Raw genomic sequence first — 12,772 nt, forward strand, 5'->3', positions numbered from 1 at the left:
ATCAATGCTTTCTGTAGCATTTAACAATAAAAAGGCTTTTCTGTCTTTTCCTCTGATCTGTGAAAAACAGTTTTTGCTTTTTGTGGATTAGCCTTCAGTTAAATAACACCCCAAATTTCTTTTCATGAATGGACTTCTCTGCTTTGCTCTGGTTGGTCTCTCATTACCAACTCCTAAAGACCTCACATCAGAGGCAAGAGGTTTCTTTGGATATGTTGAATTCTAGGATAAGAATAAGAGCTCTTTAAACTTAAGAAGAGCACACAAAAAACCGTCTTGTTTTTGAATCACGTTTGTTAACAGACTTCCTTGGTGAGCAAAATACTGGCAAAGACTGAGGGCAAAGCAAGAAGGAAGAGCTCTGTACTGGTGAGACAGTGCATGGAAGGGTTACATTTACCAGGGGGTGAGATTTCTAAGCATTTAAGGGATTTCCATGGTTTTCATTGCTTCTGAAAAGCAGTTAGAAAGGTGAAACTGTAGGAGACACATTTGCTCCTTTGTATTTTGGGGGGTTTTTTGTGTTATAAGAACATGGTCTCAAGTCAATTTATTGGCGATAAATAGGAATAATAATAAATGGTTTGTTTAGATGCTGCATTGACTCTTCCTGAAAAGCCCACAGAAATGTCTGGGACTCTTTTTCTTGGATATTGCAACAGAGGACATGAGAAATCAGTTTTTGGGGGTTTGAATTAAAAATCTGAAGTGGTCATCATGGACAAAAAGAACTGAAGCACTTAAAAGCATTAAAAAAGGAAAGCATATTGGTACTTCTGAGGGAATTACAGAGCTGTACAAACCACTGATCCCTTCTTAAATCTACATTACATTGCAAAAGCAGCAATATAAAAAAGGCTTAAGCACAACATCACTTCATGAGGACTTGTTGCCAGTTCCAGCTGTTGAAGCTGGAAAAGGAATGAATTACCTGTGAATTTTCTTTTCAGGTACAATTTGCATATCCTAACTAAACATAGGGAGGGAGACTGAGGGGAACAACAAAGGGAACAATAAGGATTTTGTCTGAGGCCAGGTCAACACTTGCCCCAGATAATGGTTGATGCCTGAATTACTTAGAGTGGGTTCCCTCCCAGCACGGGCTGGTTTTCATCATGGTGGTAAGAGAAACATTTCACACAATAACCATTGAGCCCCTTGTTACAACTTGAAAGCTGCACAACTGCTTTTTATTCCGGGACAATACGACTGAAAAATCATCTTAAGAACATGGCAATCCTTTGGTACTGTATACATGACTTTCAGTAATGTCAGGGTGGGAAGACATTGTACCCCTTTTAGTATGAAACTTAAACCTGTGAATAAAACTTGTTTAGCATAACTACATAGAATTTCCTTGACGGGGTTTATTTTGGCTCCTCCACTGTCACAGATGTTCATTATTACTGAAAGAAGACACTGTAAACTCAGCAGAAACTTTAAAGGAGGAAAAGGGGAAATCTGAATAAAAGCTAAAGGTGTTCTTTGTTGTGTGTGACCTGATCATCAGCTCTAGAAAGCGTGTGAGCAACCTGCTGGGATCTGGTTTCCTCGGGGGAAAGCAGTGACGTAAATCCACTTACTCCTCATAGGAGCTGTGGAGATTATGAAGTGATTTGGCTGAGGGTCAAATGAAAGGGAACACAACAACGTGGAAAAAAAAATACTTTCAAAGGTTGTTTTCAGGTTTGAAGGAGATAAGATGGGTTTTGTGGCTCTTTTATCACTTTCTCATGCCAGTGTACCTCAGATGTGCCTGGAGGAATTTGGCCCTTGCAGTTGTAGTCACTGAATTCACACGGGAATTTTAGCTGACCTTGTCAGCTCTGAGAGCAGCGCCTAGGACAGTGCAGAGACCCGTCTGGGCTTTGAGAGCTCTATTAATAGATCTGTGGCACCCAGCCCAGCTCCAGGGCTGAAGGTGTGAGTTTTTTCACTCTTCTAAGGTTTTGCTTGCATGTGTTAGCACTGTACAATGCAGCCTTGCATTTCGAGATAAGGGCGGCAAACTCCCCAGCTCTCTAAAAGCATCTGGTTCTGCTTTTGCCTCAGCAAGTTTTGTACGGGTTCCATTTTTATCCTCATTTTTATTTAGCATTTTTATCCTCAGAGCTTCTTTTCCAAGGTGCTCTAGTGGTGTTGGAATTCAAAAATCAAATTACACATCAGTTGTAGAGATTCTCTCAGCTTTGTATGTGTGTGCTTACACGGATGTCTCACTAGGAACTGTTCTGCTTTCAATCCTTCCTGCATCATCAGGGCATTTTCTTGCTAATTGGCATTTTTGGTCTAAACAGACCTGTACTCTTCAGAAATGAGAGGGACTGGTTCTTTCATTCAGTCTTGTAGCTGCATTGCTGACTGATCTCTCTTGAAAAAAGCTGCTGGTTTGAAGTTCAGAGAAGAAAAATCCTGTCCCACATAGGTTTAAATGCACACAGCAGACACAGAATCCCTTTTATACTGTAGGAAAAACAGCTCTCCCAGTTCAGTTCCCATCTAATTTACTCATGGCCTAATGTCATTTAGCTTACTAACAGAGCAAGGAAAAATGATTTAGCTGTAAAATGGGTTGTAAGCACTTTAGGTCTTCAAGGATTTTGAGAAAAAGAAAAATAGAATCATGTTGTGAAGGAAAGGCAACTATTTCCCAGAAAAACATGGAAACCTATTTCTATTAGTGATTATGCTTCCTTTGAAAACATGCTTTCTTTTTTTTGGAAGGCAAACACAATGAAGTCTGAAATAATAGCAACGGTCATAAAAAGGAATCATCCATAAAAGGACATATATGTATTAGCAAGTGATTTCTTCAAAAAACAGAGAGGTTTGAAATAATGGCTAGAAGTTCCTGGTACTAAGGAAAATTATTCTGTAACTTCGTTATTTATTCCTTTCACTCTTCTGGCATACCAAAATTTACCTTTTGAATTTAATTTTAAAAAAAAATATTGCAGAACGAATGTTCTGCAAATACCTTTGTTAAGATTCATTTTACTTTTTTAGCATGTTTTAGTCCAAAATCAGTCACGAAGATTTTCCTTGTGGTATGGTGGTAGAAGTAAAAATTCTTTCAGCTTGCAAAGTTCATGTGCAGTAGACCTTAGAAATTCTTTGGACTTGTCAGTGAAGAGAAAGACAAACCAAAATATGTGAGGGCAGAGGTTATACAGCAACCAGGAGGATGAAAGAAGGAACAGAAAAACCCTGCTCCTTGACAGAAGAGAATTGGCAGCATCCACAAATCACAAAACCATCAAAATGAAAATACATGGGGTTCTTGGTGGGTGTGTGATGTGGCAATAATTCTGGAAATAGTAAAATTTGCATTTATACATGCAGTGCCATAAATTTTAGATTTAAAAAAAAAATAATTACTATTTCAGTTTTGTAGAATTCATGTCAAAAAAGATCTGTTCTTCTGGTGACCATAACTGTGGCTTCACCACAATGATCATAATGTAAACAATTATAGAATTCCCTTTATGGGAATCAAGAAAAAGGCAAGAGAAGGAAAGGAAGAGTTTCAGAAATATCTTCCCTAGGGGTTTGCTAGACAACTTGCCTGAATTTTTGGGCTTCATTGCTTTGTAAAAAAAAAAGAAAAATAAGCAGGTGGAGTAAATTTAAGCTACTAAATCAAAGCAAATGTCCTACAGCAGGTGGTCGACTTTTGAAAGTATTGAGAGCTGGAAGAAGAACAAAAGCTTCTATTTTCTATTTAAAAGGTCCCTGTGATTAGACATCTAGAAGAGAAATGTGGGAAGCCAAAGGAGCTCGCTCTAATGAAATTAAGAACTCACACGTTAATGCCACCTCTGAAATGTGTCTTAGACATTTCTAGCAGTCCTGATTGCACTGGGCTTTTGGTAAAGGTACAAAAAAAAAACCCCAAAGTTGTTTCTGTAAAATACTACACATCAGTATCAACATAATGAAGACAAGGAAATTCACTAATCACAGAATCCCGGAATGGGTCAGGATGGAAGGGACCACAGTGGGGCATGTGCTCAGGCAGGGCCATCCCAGAGCACAGGGCACAGCAGTGTGTCCAGAGGGCTCTGGAATATCCCCAGGGAGGAGACTCCACACCCTCCCTGGTCTCTGTTCAGGGCTGGCCCTGCCCAGGGCAGCAGTTCCACCTCCTGTGCAGGGGAGTTGCCGGGCCCAGGCCCTGCCCGCTGCTCTGGTGCCATTGCTGGGCCCCGGAGCAGAGCCCAGGCCCTGCCCTGAGCCCTCCCTGCAGCCAGGGACACCCAGGGCTGAGGGCCCCTCTCAGCTGGGGCTCCTCTCGAGGCTGAGCAGCCCCGGCTCCCTCAGCCTGTCTGGGGCACAGAGGTGCTCCAGGCCCTTCAGCATCCGAGAGAGAGTTATGTGCCAATGACAGGTCAGCCCATCCCATCGGAAGATAAATGTCTGCTGTGGGAAATGAGTCACCTCTGGAGATGCTGCTCCCTTCTTCTTGCTGTAAAGGAGCCTGGATGGCTGCCCAACATCTGGAGTGCAACACGAGGTGTGACGGACCCCTCCAGAGGGGGACGCACAAGGGGGCCAAGCAAGAGGCAGTTTAAACCAACAGGAGCATCCAGAGCAAGCAGCAAATCCCAGCTAAGCTGGAATTCCACGGTGTGGGCCACGGCTCCCTGGGCAAGCTCCATAATAACAATAGCCACTGACCAGACAACCCTTACCAGCTCTCCCTGGCTTTTCCACAAACTAAAGTGCAAAATGCTTTGCTGACAAAAAGCCTTGAGAATATTGAAGTACCTCACTTATGACTTGTCTTTCCTTTTCCTCCACTGAGGTCTATCAATTTAAAACAGTTTTTAAGGACTTAAGGCATTTTGAGAGCTGCTTTCTCAGTTTTTCTTAAAAAAGGATTTAGAAGAGTCATAACAGCAGATTGTGTGACTTCTGGACACAATTGCATGGCTAGAATTCATCTGCCATTAGGGGAGAACTATTTATGTTCTCTCCTATTCCAGATTGATTCTGCATCTGTGTTTTGTTTTCCTATTTTTTTAAATTTACATCACTGAAAAATCACAATACTACTAATTATTGTGCAGAAAAAAATACACTTTCACTTTACCTGTCTATATTTCTTCACTGAAAGCTGCCCTTATTATTGATGAATGTTTGGTATATGAAACAGTTACACAATGGCACATACATCTTCTTGCTTTTTTAATGTTAATCCAGGGAAGCTCCATGCATTGAAAAACATACAGAGATTCAAATATGTTATGTTCATCATTAGGATTAAATCCTGGGAGTGAAAAGATTACATTTCTGCATGTCAAGCTATGGTCACTGGCAGTAATTGATTCATTTATTTGCAGAAAGCAAATAACTGGAAAAAATCAGGACACAAAAGTACCGGGAAGACAAACCTGTAAAACAAAGGTGTAATACTCATTTTCCTGGCTGTTTCAATATATTTGAGGCTGCACCTCCTGTTTTGTTTTGTTTTGGTTTATAAAGATTGATGTATTTTTGTGGTAGAGATGAAATCCTAGATAGAGTTGTGGGTTTCTAGACTTCTGCAGGTGTATACTGGAAATTCAGTATGCCTTTGTACTCAGGAATGAAAAAGATTTGGCAGCTTAGGGAAGCATAAAACATAGTTTAAAATTCTGGTTGACTGGAACAGGCTGATGCAGTTAATGCTGTATTGCACAGCGTGTTATTCCTGTTCATCCTTGTTTAGCTTTTGTTGGCCGTTCACAGCTCAGGGAAGCATAATAAATTAACTCTATTGCTTGGACTAACGAGTTGTCATTCTCTGCTATTTGTTCAGTTCTTCTTTGGTGTTAACATTATCCAAATTCTTACAGGCTGTCCAGGAAAGTGGTGGAGTTACTGTGTATCACAATTTTTATCTCATTTATTAAATACTCCTCTGACCAGGACATATTTGAAGCACACTACATGGAAACAACCAGAAAGGAATAGTAGTTTTATAAAAATATGCACTGTTTTCCATTGCCCTTAGCTTTTTTTTTTTTTTTTGTGGTAGTGTTGTGCCAGGTTTAAACTGTGTGCTCAGAGATCTTCCTCTTACAGGTATATAGGAAACATTTAATGCCATAAATGTGTGATCTGTGGTTCTCATTGTGCTCTCATTACCCACTGCTATCCTTTCAAGCAATTCTCTGAAGGAATCACATTCCCTGCAAGTGTTTAAATGTTGTTAGGAGTAATTTATTTAAACCAGGAACAGGTTGTGGTTTCTGTGTTGCTTGTGAGCAGTTTGAAGTGTGGCTCTCCGTGCAGGACTGTGTAACTAGAACATCCATCCAGAACTGTGCTGGTGCACGAGGGCACCTGTGGGAAGCAGTCTGGATTCCTGGCTGTGGAAGGCAGTGGGATCAGCAGGTGTGGCTGAAGTAGACAGTGACAAATGGTGCATCAGCAGCAGTGACAAAACTTGCAGTGCTTCCCGCAGAGAGCCACAGTGACAGCAATTTATCCTTAGTTCTTTAAAGTTCTGTAAATACCTGTTTACTGTAGATCCTCCCCCTGTTTGGAGAGTCCTTCTGGGTTCTTTTCTCGTAGGGGTTTCATTTTTTAAGTCTTGCATTATGATAAAAATCAGAATTATCTGAGTCAGAAAATGTTTCCCCAGAATTGCTGAGAAGTTGGAGTTACTGAAAATTGTGTGACCAGGCCTTGTGATCAGTGCTCAGCAGTGTTAAGCAACACATAGCTGTTCATAGCTGAACACATAGCTGAACACATAGTTCAAGGAGATGATGTTCCAATCATTATTTGTGATATAATCATCTATACAACGTTATAATTAGCTCAAAAAACAAAACAAAAACTAACTGACTACCAAAAAGCTGACCACTTTTAGAGTGTGGGAACTACTTTTAACATTAAATTTACTATGATTTGAATTAATAGCATTGGCTTCTCTGCCTTTTTGGAAGCAGTTCTTGTACGAAAGAAATCTCTCTTGCTTGTCAGGGAGAAAATGTAGAGAAAATATTGTGACAACTGGAAATATAATTGCTTTCATTTTGTACCATTCTACGGATTTTTTTCCAGTGCTGGATAGACTTGGCTGTGATAGGGACTGTAGAGGGAATGACAACTTTGTTTCCATAATGCTGGAAGGAATCAGATGTTCAAAGTTCATTAAAATCTTTTTCTGTCTTTGGAGCTTCACTGGTTTGCAGTGTGAAAGTAGGATTTTCTTCTTAGGCTTTGGAGAACTCTTTTTCTTTCTGTTTTGCTTTATATTGCTGAATATGTTCTCACATTGCAGCCAGGTGTCTTTGGGGTGAAAGCTGTTGTGTCAGAATAGTTTGGATTGGGCTGGGAAGGATAAACTTTAGCAGTTATCCCTGGTGCATAACTTGGAGAACTTGTTCTTGTTCCTCCCTGTCATGGCTCAGCTGTAAAGTTTGCTAGATCACAAGACAAGAGGAAAGTAAGGTAGGGAAAAGGTGGCTCATTTTTGACTGAGGGCAGTTCAGTTCACAACTTGGCAGTGGCCAGCTTATCCTGTTTTTGATAGGAAGGGCACAGAGAGCCTGAGTGACACTTAAATGTCCTTGAAACACGGTCTGACATTGTCCGCGCGCTGAATGCTTGCACAGAGGCTGTAGTGATATTCAGGGATCATTGTGAGTCACCAAACCCAGGGAGTCTCCATCCTGGCTTTTGAATGTGTCCTTGGTGCTGTTCCTGGAGGAACAGGAGGACAGAGGTGGGAGGGAAAGTGCAGCTCCCAGGTCTTTCTGAACCGAAGAAAGCAGTGCTACTGCTGGCAGCCTGACAGCAGGAGGGGATTTGGAAACTGTGGTAGTTTGTTCCGCTCATTATGCCCAGTTCTTTCCAGTCAGCTGCTTATCCATTAGCTTAGGAAGTACAAGAATCACCTAGAGCTATCCCAGCTTTTCAGTGAACATTTACAACATGCATCTCCCTCTTGCTCTTGTGGCTCTCCTTCCATTTGTCATCTTTCTCATTTAAGAAGGGATTATTTGCCAGCCACTCTGCCAGAGAGGGTGTTCTAGGCAGGGAGGAGTAGCTGCACTGCCCACAAAGTCCCAGACCTCTCCAAGGAATAAGTATGTTAAAAGCAATGATGTGCAATAAACTGGAGGTGCAATAAAAACCTTGTGCGATGTTACTGCGTAGAAGCAAAATGTGTAGCATAAAAAATGTAAAAATCCCTAAATATCTACTGGAACTTCACAGGTCTTAAATATTTTTTTTCCTGCAGACACCACTATGGTGGTGTCACATTCATTTCATTGCTTGCTAAATAAACCAAATCTTTCAGAGAGCTCCTGTGCCATACCTTGAAGTCCTTTTTGTCTGAATTCCTTTTTGTCAGAATTCCTTTTTCTCATTGTTCCTTTAACTTGAATGGAAGAAGGAAAACTCTTCAGATCCCTGAGGTGACAGTCTCAGGCCTTTACTCCAGAAAGCACCTACGTATATTCCCAAGTCTGCCTTTATTTCTTTAATAAATGAGACATGCATAAGTTTAAGCAGATACTTTGTACTGGTGGGCTTATGAATTAATGATTAATATATTTTACTAATATTCAGGATGTACTGAAGGGCTGTTGTGATCTGAGGCCCAGCAATGTGTGAGGGAAACCAGGATGCACAGAAAGGCCTGGATCTGTTGGAAATAACTTTGTCTTTGCCGGGGAGAGGAGAGGATGTGGGAAGTGGCTGGTACTTTTGGACAGCCTCACCTTTCAACGTGTTGTGCTTACAATTCAGAGCTGCCATAATTTATCAGTGCTGTCATGTTTTATTAAACATGGAGAATCTGCAATCCCCTTTGCTCAGTCTGTGCTAACCTTGTAGTCATCCTCCCATATATTTGGAGAATAAAAATCCCTGCAGCTGGAACATGTAGTATTGGCTGTGGTTTTTTGTCCAACAAAGGCTGGAGGAACACAGAGTTCAAATGAATACATGTTTTGTTAAATTTCTGGCAGCTTTGCATGAACATACTAGGAGTGACAGGCTGTGGAAGTCAGCATAACAAAATGTGTGTTTCTGGTGATGTACAGTAGTTCTGAAAGTGGGTAACAGTGTCCTAGAGAGAGAGAAAAGGCTGTGTTTGGGGTGTTTCCTTTCTCTTTGTTGGTTGATACTCTGCTTCCCCTGGTGTGTGTTTTAGTTGACAGTAGGATACTGCTGTACCAGTTTAGGAATACACTTTACCAGTGAAATTATGATATTTAGCAATAGAAATGCTGTCAGTATCTTATAAACAAACATTTCCTGATACTAATATTTTTTTCTGTGATTTCCTATTGACAAAGCAGGCAGTTAACAAAGTATTAAAAAGGGAAGTGTGACCCTTCTGTCAATGTAACAGTAAAAGCCTAATCAGTGATTCTAAACTCTTTAATTTAAAACATTATCATGATTTGGTAGTGTTTCCATCTTGCAACACTCAACAGTTAAATTTTATACTTCAGCACCATATTTTCTTCCACTAGCACATCATTTACCGGTCATATATATTTCATTATGATGTGAGCATGTATTTTACCAGCCCAGCAAAGGTTCTGGCAAACAATAGCATCATTTTTTTTCATAAGTAGGAAGAAAAATATTTTAAAAATAGCTTTAGATAAACCAAACAGACAGTAGAAGTTTGACTGTTTACAGGGAAGAAATACACAGTAGAGAAAAAATGTTTTTTGCTAAGTATGTCCTTTGTGAATACCAAGCCATAAATTGATATTAATTTTTCTACATTAGTGGATGGTGGTTTTGAGTTGGAAGGGACCGTAAAGATCATCCAGTGCCACCCCTGCCATGGGCAGGGACGACTTCCACTATCCCTGCTTGCTTCACTTGGACACTTGGCAGGGATGGGGGATCCTCAGTTTTCCTGGGCAGTCGGTTTTCTGACACCGTCTCACATGACCAAAGTTGTACATCTTGGTCTCCTTGCGGGCCAATTCCCATTTATAAAAGAGGGGCAGTCTACTGCTTTCCCTTTCCTCTGTCACTATACCAGGCTGAACCTTCTCGGTATAATAACCAGCCAAATGCTAAAGTCTGATTTGGGGCCTCTTAAGTTGTTCTGAAGATAGAGCTAATAATTCAAATTGCTGATAACAAAATTGCTGATGTTCACGCTGACTTTTTTGGGGTTAATATTGTGTTAGTCATTTTTGTCTCTGACTATTTGTCACTGCTTTAAAGCAATACTTTTTGTTTGCTGCAACTCTGAAATGCGGAGAGTTTCAGGTTTCAATCCCATGAAAGCTCCTTGGAGGCTACAAAGCACATATTGGTCCTTATTCTCTGATTTGCTGCCAAAATGTAATCATCTGTTGTTTTTCAGTGTGCTGGTGGCAGTTGAGAGTAAAAAAGGAGAATTTGATACCCCCAAGAACAAATTCACTGCAAGGAATTCACCTACTGCCCAAAAAAAGCTGTTAATGTGTCTTATGTCTAGAATTTTTGTATCATCTTAAGGGACAGACTGCGATTTGCCTTAATTAACAAAACCTAAACCACTGAATGCAATGTTTTCCTTCCACTGGGGGCTCCTGAGGGTGATCTACTGGAAAAGAAGGTCACACATTCCCACTGGACTGAATGAGGTAAATGTGATGCTCACGTGTGAAGTGTGGCAGGAATTTCACAACAGGGCTGTAAGAATGCTGAAAACTGCCCTGTCCATGTGACTTTCTGGTGAAAACACCCAGCAAATTCAGGACATCTTTGCTGCATTGGAATCACAGTTGTTTACAGTTTGAGAATACCTCTTGGGTTCTTCCAGTGCAAAGCAAAATTAAATTTTAGAAGAAATGTGATTCAGGAGGTTTTCCGTTAACTCTGTCTCATGTGCTTTTTCATTTCCTCCTTGTTTCTTTCCTGTCACTGTCGCCAGATGTTTGTGTGGAGCGTTACACTTTGAACTCTGGGTGATTAAAACTGGAATTCAGGTCTCAACTAGAAAAACCAAATGGTTTAAGTGCTTTGTATACTCCATAAGTCAAATAGAAAAGTGTAACTGTTTATATGCTGGAAGTAAGAACATTTTAAAAAATGTATTCCAAAGTAGATCATGTGAAAGATCCATGTTGGTTTCAAAGCCTTTCTGTCTTTAAGTCATTGAAAAACGCATCAACAAAAGGGATAAACTCTGATCGCTTGCATGTCCCTTAAATGTCCTCTTAGTAATGTCCAGCCTTCTTCAAGAGCTTTTATATAAGAAAAACTGAATCATTTTGGCTCAGAATGTGCTATGAACATGAACACTCCTAAATAAATGCTTTTTTCCAAATTTTGTGCTTATGATGCAGTGGGATGGGCAGTTGCTCGTACACCTTGCTGCATGAATGAGTATCTTACAAGTTCATGTTATTGTTGAATTTAAGAAAAGTAGTTCCACTCAATAAGCAGTTTATCATAGTTCAATACACTGATTTATCTCTACACAGCATCTGAGAAAACACACTTAAAACACTTTGAACTGATGAAGGAAGACATCTGGAACCCCTTGTGGCTGCATTATATTCTACATTGTTTCCATCTTATTTTCCTGATGTGCGTGCCCTTGACAGATGAAGTTGTGGAGAGTGATTCTCCTTGGCTGGAAAAGAGAAAAAGGGGAAAAAAAATAAAAAAAAGCCTTTACACTAACAGCAATTATTTAAATTGAAGTTACAGCCTGTACTCCCAAACTCAGTACCACTTGGCAGTTGCAAGTTGATGAGGTGCAGTAATGAATGACTTAGTACTCTTTGGGTAGGCCATGGAAATCAAAATCCGTGTGCTTGTCCTTTGCCTGTTCCTTGTGGAATAAGATGTTGGATTTCACTTGCATGTGAAGAAAGAAGAGCTGTTCACCTGGTTATTTATCAAGCTTTGGTCTTTTTAAACCAGGGTTCTGGTTCCATAAGGAGAGGGAATGCTCAGTCTTCGTACCACTGCTCGGCTGTGTGCAAAGCTCAGCTACAAAGTCCTGCTGTCCATGGAATGCCAAAGCCCTGCATTTGTTTAAAATCTGGCCTTGTGCTCAGGGATGTTTATACAGAAATCAAACATAGAAGATGACACCACTCCTGTCCCAAAGAGCTCCCTAAAATCAAAAGCAAAACTGTAAAATAAAACCAGTGGTGGTTTCTGGCTCTAAATTTTAACCAGAACAGGTCTAGTAGTTATAAAACCTTGTCCTCTATATAGTGTAATACAATCTGTACTAGACTGTTCTCTATCAGTGGTGTCAACTAGGACTAGACAAACTTTTTTTAAACTAAAGTATTCAACAGATTTATGTGTGTATATATACACAGGGTATTTTTCCTGTATGTGTACATGTACTTATAGAGAGAGATGTATCAAATTAGTATGGACACACGCTCACATGCACTGGGCACTTCAGGAACTCAGGTATTAATATGACAATAAATTACCATTGCAGCTGGTAAAGGTTTGGCATTTTCCCACTTCACTGCTGAAATAAGTAGGTCATATGTTCACTGGAGTAATCTGGGCTGTATTGTTACCACCCAGCTGGGAGTCCCCTAAATCTTTGGAGCTCTTCAGCAGAAATCGTGTGTAAGGCTTTTCATCTGCTCTTTGAATTAATGGGTGCTGAGGGACTGGAGCTTTTTGCACTTGCCCAGATTACCACAGGTGCTTTTGGAAGCAAGTCTGCTTGGAAAAAAATACCAGGCCAGGTTAAAGATAGAAGTGAGTGAAACATGAAAACTCTCTGCCTTTTGCATTTAAAAATGTCTAAGTGAACCTTGGAAAATACAAATTTACT

At 40.3% G+C, this 12,772-nt stretch overlaps 1 long non-coding RNA gene across 2 annotated transcripts in view; it reads left to right on the forward strand.

The window, feature by feature from the left end:
* The window catches only part of LOC138120004 (uncharacterized), a 97,567-nt gene that overhangs the window by 37,662 nt on the left and 47,133 nt on the right, over window positions 1–12,772 (forward strand). The window lies entirely within an intron of this gene.

The sequence above is a fragment of the Aphelocoma coerulescens genome, chromosome 1, assembly GCF_041296385.1.
Source record: "Aphelocoma coerulescens isolate FSJ_1873_10779 chromosome 1, UR_Acoe_1.0, whole genome shotgun sequence".
Classification (NCBI taxonomy): Eukaryota; Metazoa; Chordata; class Aves; order Passeriformes; family Corvidae; genus Aphelocoma; species Aphelocoma coerulescens.